Source organism: Microtus ochrogaster, linkage group LG3 (assembly GCF_000317375.1).
Source record: "Microtus ochrogaster isolate Prairie Vole_2 linkage group LG3, MicOch1.0, whole genome shotgun sequence".
NCBI classification, from domain to species: Eukaryota; Metazoa; Chordata; class Mammalia; order Rodentia; family Cricetidae; genus Microtus; species Microtus ochrogaster.
The window spans coordinates 12311643-12319729 of NC_022029.1; the positions used below are offsets into that span (position 1 = coordinate 12311643).

The window sequence follows — 8087 nt, forward strand, 5'->3', positions numbered from 1 at the left end:
ACTAGCTCTGTAGACCAGGCTGGTCTCGAACTCACAAAGATCCGCCTGCCTCTGCCTCCCAAGTGCTGGGATTAAAGGCGTGCGCCACCACCGCCTGGCTCTAGGGCAATTTTAATACACAAATTTGGGTCTAGCACAAGTTTTAGTCTATAGACAGAATAGCCTCATCTAGTAGATCACATTCACAAAGCCACTGGCTCCAGGGGTTGATTTCATAGGCAACTATGGACCTAAGACACAACATCACAGCTTCTGAATATAGTGAAGACCCTCAGTTTCGATCATTCATGAGATGTGGCACATGAGATATGAACTACTTACCGAATGACAGCAATGGTGTTCTTAGAAAAACTGTCTCTTTGTGAGTCAGTTCCTGAAGAAGATGGTACTTCGGGGCACAGATCAAAATTACCACAATCTGGGTGGGTGAAGCACAATTCAGGGTGGCGATTTTGGAGTCTTGGTATTGTGCCCACTGCAAAGAATGAGCTAGTTAACTGTGTGCCTTTTGCTCAGACAGGTAGATCAGCACTTTCTCAGGCAGTTTATTTTATTTTTTAAAAAATATTTATTTATTTATTATGTATACAATATTCTGTCTGTGTGTTTGCGTGCAGGCCAGAGGAGGGCAGCAGACCTCATTACAGATGGTTGTGAGCCACCATGTGGTTGCTGGGAATTGAACTCAGGACCTTTGGAAGAGCAGGCAATGCTCTTAACCACTGAGCCATCTCTCCAGCCCCCTCTCAGGTAGTTTAATGGCCCTTGCTGACTAAGGGCTTTAGATCAAACTATTATAAAACACATATAGGTGGTATGGTATAAGGCAAAAATGGTCTCTTTTAGAAAATCAAGACAACCTAAAGGACTTAATTCAAGTAGGGGTGGCACAAAATAAAAAGAAAGAGGGTTGAAATGACCAGGGCTTCGTATGGCAGTAAAGGATGGGCACTACAAAATAATGTGTCCATGAGTATTAATGCAAAGCACTACTCTGACCTCAAAAGCAATGAGTTTATTCTATAGTCATGTCTCAGGAAACATAAAGCTGTATTTCCCCAGGTCTCATAAAGGAAGAGGTAAGTATTTGAGGAAGAGATACAGGAGACAAAGACCAAATGTTAAAAATCACTTCAAAAGGCAAAGAAAACCAAGACAGACAAAAACAGAAAATCAAATGCTTTCACAGTTGTAAAAGTGAACAAAACACTTAAAACAAGTTGAAGTCAGAATCATAATGTCTTTAGGGATCCTTGAGTAAACAAAACACAACCAGAGGTTTAGGCCAGAATGCTTTTTCTTTCAAATCAAACTTTTTTTTTTTTTCAGGTTAGCGGCTACACCCGAATTTACTGATATTTTAACTGTGGCCTCTGCCTAGGCTGTGACCTGGCAGGATTTCCAGTCCCACAGGCCCTGGCTCTGCCTGTTTTAAATGTAGTTTTAAACTAAGTCTCTATCGTTCTTTTTACCAATAAAGATTTGGGAGTCAGATGTTGGGGTGAAAACCTGTTAGCTCAGAGAGGCTAAGAAGCAACTAGCTGGTCTTCTCTTTTGGCCAGAGACCTAGAGAGTATCTCTCCAGTTGTCCCAAACCAAAAATACCTCAAGACTCCAAGTCCCTCCTTAATCCTTCCTGTCTGTCTTTCTTTCTGAATTCTGGATCCTCCATACTCTTTATGGCCAATTCTGGTCAACTAGTCTATGGCTAATACTGGTCAACGAGCCCCTGGATTTGACCCCTGTTCCAAGGCTGATTTTATTAACACTGTCTATGGCTTTACAATGCCATCAAATATCCTTGTAACAGCAAAATTTAGACATCTTAAATTAAATGCTTTGGAAGCAGATTCTGCATGTATCTATTAAATTAGGATCCTGAATTAACCAATAAAGAGACAACAAATGGATTGTTAGACAAACAAAGAGAAGTCTGGAGTCCTGTGAAAAATTTACACAATCTACCTGAGGAAGTAACATCAAATGGGCCTAGATTCAATGGGTCCATAGCAGAAACCTCATTTTCATTATGAAAAGTAGATCAGTTTTTGGATCCCCACCTTGTGGTATCCTAACTGTTGATGCAAAATGCACAGCTCTCTCCTCAAGGAGAAAAGAGACAAATTATTTGAAAACCATGTTTAGTGACCTTGGTCCAGAAAACATGGAGCTAGGTTACCCCAGGTTCCATGTTCTCTCATAGAAGCAGTTTTATAAAGTTGTGTACTACCAGAATAAAGCCATAAATCAAACACTTAAAAACTATGTTGGTGAGAATATCAGAGAGGTGGGTTACAGCACAACAGAGGATTCTTGATTATAGGGCTCAGCTGTTGCCTGATGACACTCTTGGCTTTTGGGTTGGTGTAAGAAGTCTACTAAGTTAGGAGATTTGAAAATAATTTTTATCAATTAGTCACAAAATGTGAGCTCCAGCTCAAAGGAGGGCAAGGAAAGCTTAACTTAAACTAAGATAAGGTAATTAGTCTCTGAACCTATAATATCTCAACCCCTGTACATCACTGTGCTTCTAATCAGTCTTTGAAGACACAGATTCTTCCCAGTACTTCTGCCAAGGGAAAGCTCTTGGCTTAGAGCAGTCTGTTCATACTGATCCATCTTCACCCCCTCCACCCCCACAGTTCTCATGATGCCTCTCACTGTGTGAACCTTCAGTTTTAGAGGAGAGTGAATGCAGGCTAGCAATCAAATGGGCAGATAAAACTTGAGAACTTTCATTAATTTCAGCAAAGATTTTTATTTATGCATAGGGGTAGAGTGGGTTCAAGTTCTTAATGAATTTCAAAGGTGGGGGGAAGTCAGGTTATAATTGCTGGCACAATAGTTGATTTAAAACAGTTAGGTGAGGAAACAGCAACAAAATTTACCAGAGGATTAAACCTGCAAACTCAGCCATCACTGAGAGAGAAAAAAATGAAGCAACTACAAGAATGAACTATTTATTACTAGTTTGGTCAAGGTCATCTTTAATCTCCACACTCTTTCTCCAGATAACTAATGATACCGATGGAACTCCTCCTTAGGCAGGAGACTACCTTCATCAGTACTAGCAGTAAACCTCTAAGTAAACCTCTGAGCACTTCCAACCCATGTCTGAAGTCCAGTTCACATCTTTATACAGGAATCATGAAAGATATGGCCTTCTGGTTATATGAATGGCTTTACCTGCTGTTCTACTCTGCTAAGTATTTCACACAAGACAGATCTGACTCAGAAGAAATATATAGCTAAGATATAATAAATACAAATTAGCAAGTTTTCACAGGTGAAAAGGAGAAGAAAAGTTCCCTTGCTTTGGTTTTATACCTGTCAATACCTAATAAAGCATATCTCTTTTGTTGCTGTTATTGTAAAACAGGAGATACAAGTAAGCATAAATGACTGAAATGTCTTCAGACACAGAAAGTATGTGTTATATAGCAATTAACTGGATCATTTAGGAGTTTGTGTGTGTGTGTGTATAAGTACATGTTTGACTTGTGTTTCTTTGATTAATTCAGCTCATTTAAAATCTAGTCTTTCATTCTTAGAAATTATTTGACCAAGTTGCTGCATGCCATATGTTTTTCCATTTTAAAATGTTCTGGGTCTTGTCTCTCATGTCACAGTTTTCAGGAAGTAGTGCAGTCTTTTTAATGTTTCTTTCTAATTCTGAAGCAACCTTTAAAAAAATCAGTTTTTTTTTCTGTGTCAAAATTTTTAAAAAGCTAATCTTCCAATGCTTTTAGTTCTTAAAGTTTTAATCCTTTGTATAGTCCCTTTCATCTAGTAATCCCACCCCAGATTTTAAAAAAGATGAAAGAAAAGAGAAGAAAAAGGAAATGAAAAGGAAAGAAAAGAAAGAAAAAGAAAAGTAAAATATCCCAAGCCTCACTATGTAGCTGGCCTTGAGCTCATTGAAATCTGCTGAAGATTAAAGGTGTTTGCCACCACACCCAGCATAAATCCTTCCCTTTCATCTTTGAGTTAGGTTTATATTTTTGCAGAGCTATTGCCTGGTACAAAGTACAATGTCAAGGTTTCTGGGAGAAGCATGTCAAAACAGTCTACTTACTTGCCGTCAGTCATACATAGTACCTGACAGGCTGCTTGCGACTGATCGTTGTCTGTGAATAAATCTACTGACTGACATGTGGCTACATGAGAGTGCCCCAGATGACTTAGATGATAACAGAGTCGTGCACGAGACTGAAGTCACAGTGAGCATCAGGCAGAGCCTGAGAAATAATGCAAGCAATAATAAATATTTAAGGAGGGGTCACAACCCCCATGTTTCGGTTATGTCGAGGCTTCTGTTTGTGTGCGTGAAATTATTTGGTGCATGTATGGAAAAGAAGGCTGTCTGTACACATGTTTAAAATGTGATTTCATAGTTGTTTTCTGGTTTATTCATCTCTTTTCTCCATTCAGAAGAGAAGAAGGGAGAGAGAGGGTAGGGAAGAAGGAAGAGAGAGAGGAGGAGGAATGGAGGAAGAGAGAAATAAGGGAGGGAAGACAAAAGGAAGAAAGAGATGGAAAAGAGAAGTTACCAGTATGATCAATGTCTCAGTAATTCAACACTTTTCTCCTCAAACCATTGAGATTTAACTCTTTGTTCTCAAGATCCTTCCTGCTCAGGGAGTAAATACCAAAGGGCTTCACATTCTTGTCAAACAATTTCTACATTCATTTCCACAAAAGTCTCATCGATTTTGTTTATGCTCCACACTTAATGAGTGCTAAGCCAACAAGGAAATAGTTAAAAACACTGCTTTAGTGAGGCAGATCAAACCACAGTAGGAAATGATTTGGTTAAACTGATGCTGTCAATCATCACCACAAACTCTTCTAAAGTGACTGTTGTGAGAATTAATTCCTTTTCCAGGAAGACAATGTCTCCTGTCTCCACGTAAGTCCCTAAAATGAAAGGAGAATTTCATCAAAGCTCATCAGAAGGGAAGCTTGGGTAATTGCTTCCCCATCGCTGCAAAGACAGAGTCCTCCACCTGCATCACTAGCCTTTAGCACATCCCTAGCTAGATCCAGAGTGCTTGTGCAATCAGGGCAGAATTACATTGCTTAAAAATGGCTTCAGAGGTCCCTATGGGAACTTCTAGAAGATCAGGTGGGGGTTCAGTGGCCATTCCTATCCCCTCCTTTTTAAGAGCTTGTCATTAGAAACAGGTCCTCTGGTGATGGTCCCTTACAAGTAATGACATCTGCTTTGGTGAAGAGAGCAACTTCTCTCTCTGCTCAAAGGACCACTTTCTACAATGTTGCCACATCAGTGCTACATGCAAAAGATCATGAAACACTGCAGAAAAGCTTTTCAGTTTGAGTTGATTACTGCACAGTCATTCTAAGTGATGATGGGGAAGAATGTGGGTAATGTTAGTATATCTTGAGCATAACCAGGACATGCTTGTACAATCTGGAACTCTCTATGTACACTGCATTAAAGACCCTTTCTGAAAGGCATTGAGTTCAGTCCATCATACCTTGTCTAATGGAACTTTCACAGATAGTGGGCTTTCACTTATGCACTGAGTAAAATAGTTCCATTCATTTATATCCTTATCAATGCTTGTAATTTTCAGGTATTTTATTTTTAATAGTTTCGTGATGGGGGTTCATGTGTCCTGGTATTTCTAGTTTGTACCCATGAGGCTGTCACTCATTTGTGTGCTCTGTGTTCTTGCAGATATTCTCTTCTGTCAAGGCTCTGTATAATTTAAACAACAATTTCAGAACATCTGGTTCATTGAATAAAAGCAATCTTTGTATAATTCACTGGAGAATCAGAGTTCATTCACAATTATATGAATGAGTTTGTGTTAGTTTAACATAGTAAGCAAGAGTTGGAGTTTGGCCTCAGACATGATTTATATTCCTCTAACATCTAGTTCAAATTAGTGGAAAACCTTTTCTGAATCTCTTGATAAAGTCTGGCAATAATACATAGTTTTGTAGGCTCTTAAATTCTCATTATTTGTAAAATGACTCAATATATTGCTATTTTTAGGTGTTGGAAGCATTTAAAGGAATGAAGTGCCCTAATGGTTTAACCAGAAACCCTGGGAAATGTCCCACACTTTCTCTTAATGAATGCATCAAAACATCATTAGAGCTATGGAGTCACCAAGTTCATATGAATTGTTCCTTCTCATGTGATGGATGGAAGTTCACAATCTTACTCTGTTCAGTATGAGGGAGGCTCACACTTCATGGTGATGGAGGCTCACAATCCTCCTTTACACAGGATGATGGAGGATCACAATCCTTTACACAGAGTGATAGAGACTCACAATCCTGCTTTAAACAGGGTGATGGAGACTCACAATCCTACCCTACACAGGGTGATAGAGAGTCACAATTTTCTTTTACACAGGGTGATGGAGGCTCACAATCCCCCTTTACACAGGATGATGGAGACTCACAATCCTACCTTAAACGGGTGATGGAGGCTCACAATCCTACTTTACACAGGGTGATAGAGTCTCACAATCCTGCTTTACACAGGGTGATGGAGACTCACAATCCTCCCTTAAACAGGGTGATATAGACTCACAATCCTGCTTTACACAGGGTGATGGAGGTTCACAGTCCTATCTTACACAGGGTGATAGAGAATCACAGTCCTACTTCACACAGGCTGATAGAGACTCACAATCCTACTTCACACAGGCTGATAGAGAATGAATCCTAGAACACACTGTGTAGACCAGGCTACCCTAGCACTCACAACATCCACCTGCCTCTGCCTTTTGGGTGCTAAGATTAAAGGTGTTTGCCATGGTGCCCTGTAATCTTGTAAGTCTTAATGAAAAGTGGAAAAGCACTGGGCAATGTTAGCAAAGACATGACAAAGAATAGACTCTACTGGAAGCAATAGCATTGAAATGAATGAGGTAATGCCATTTCATTCTGATTGTTCCCTGACTCCATTTTGTGTTTATTTCACGAAACCTCATGTCATATCCACCATAGTCATGCATTCTGTACTTTCTGTGACCTTGACCATGGTGGCCCAGATATATAACCCAAACAACCGATCAAGCTGCCAACACAAATCACACAAAGTTCCTTTGACCTACACTTGACAATGATGCCATTGCCTTTAAAAAGGTTGAGTTTTAGGACTGAGAATTCTTTGGAAACATAGCCTTTTCTCTTTTACCTGCTAATAAAGAACTCTAATTTGGCTCTATGTGCAAGGTAGTCTGTAATTTTCCCACCAGGACTTTAAGAGCGAATTCTAATTAAGAATACAAAAAAAAAAAAGAGTTCTGCCTTCAGCATCCACTGCCTCTGTTCCCACAGCTGCTTCAGGCTGTTCTTCCTAAACAGGAGCTGCTAGATCTGGAGATGTACCTGGAGATGGTGTAGCAGAGCAAGTACCTTCTTGAGAAACACCTGAAGCAGCCAGGTGATCTTTGTGATCTGTTCTTAGGAAGATGGACCCTGCAGCCAGTATCAATGCTAATAACAGTGTGTGGGAACACACACGGACAGTTTATGATCTTTGTGAACTACTCAGAATTGGACGTCAGATTCCTGATACAAACTACATATTTATAGCTAATTGTCCAGACAGAAGTTACTATAGTTTGGAGTTCTTTACAGGCCATTTACACTTCTGGGTAAATGGCCTGATCATATTACATTTTAAAGAGGAAATCATGGAAGTAGATAGATAATCCAGGTATGCAGATTTTATGATGTGAGTCAAATCAAACAAGGAAATGCTAATGCCTGGAGACACTGTACCAAAGCTTTTGACTTGCTCACAACATCAGCTTGAACAGATGAGCAGATTTTGGTTGTTCTTGATGCTTATCTCCTTATGTGAGAACACATGGATAAATGCAAATCTTTGAATGGAATCAGGGAATTCCTCACAAAGGAGCATTTTGTGACCTGGTATGGTCAGATGTTGAAATAAGAGCGGCGGAGCGGCTGGGCTGCGTCCCCCTGCGTCCCCAGCACAGTCCTCTCTCTGCGGGTTCTCTTTGTCCAATTTATGCAGCAGTCCAGGCAAGAACAGTTTCTTGCCCAAATGGCTATCCAACTCCATAAGGATCCTCTTC

General features: G+C 39.9%; 1 pseudogene; it reads left to right on the forward strand.

Moving 5' to 3' along the window:
• The window catches only part of LOC101980172, a 43811-nt pseudogene that overhangs the window by 25246 nt on the left and 10478 nt on the right, over positions 1–8087 (forward strand).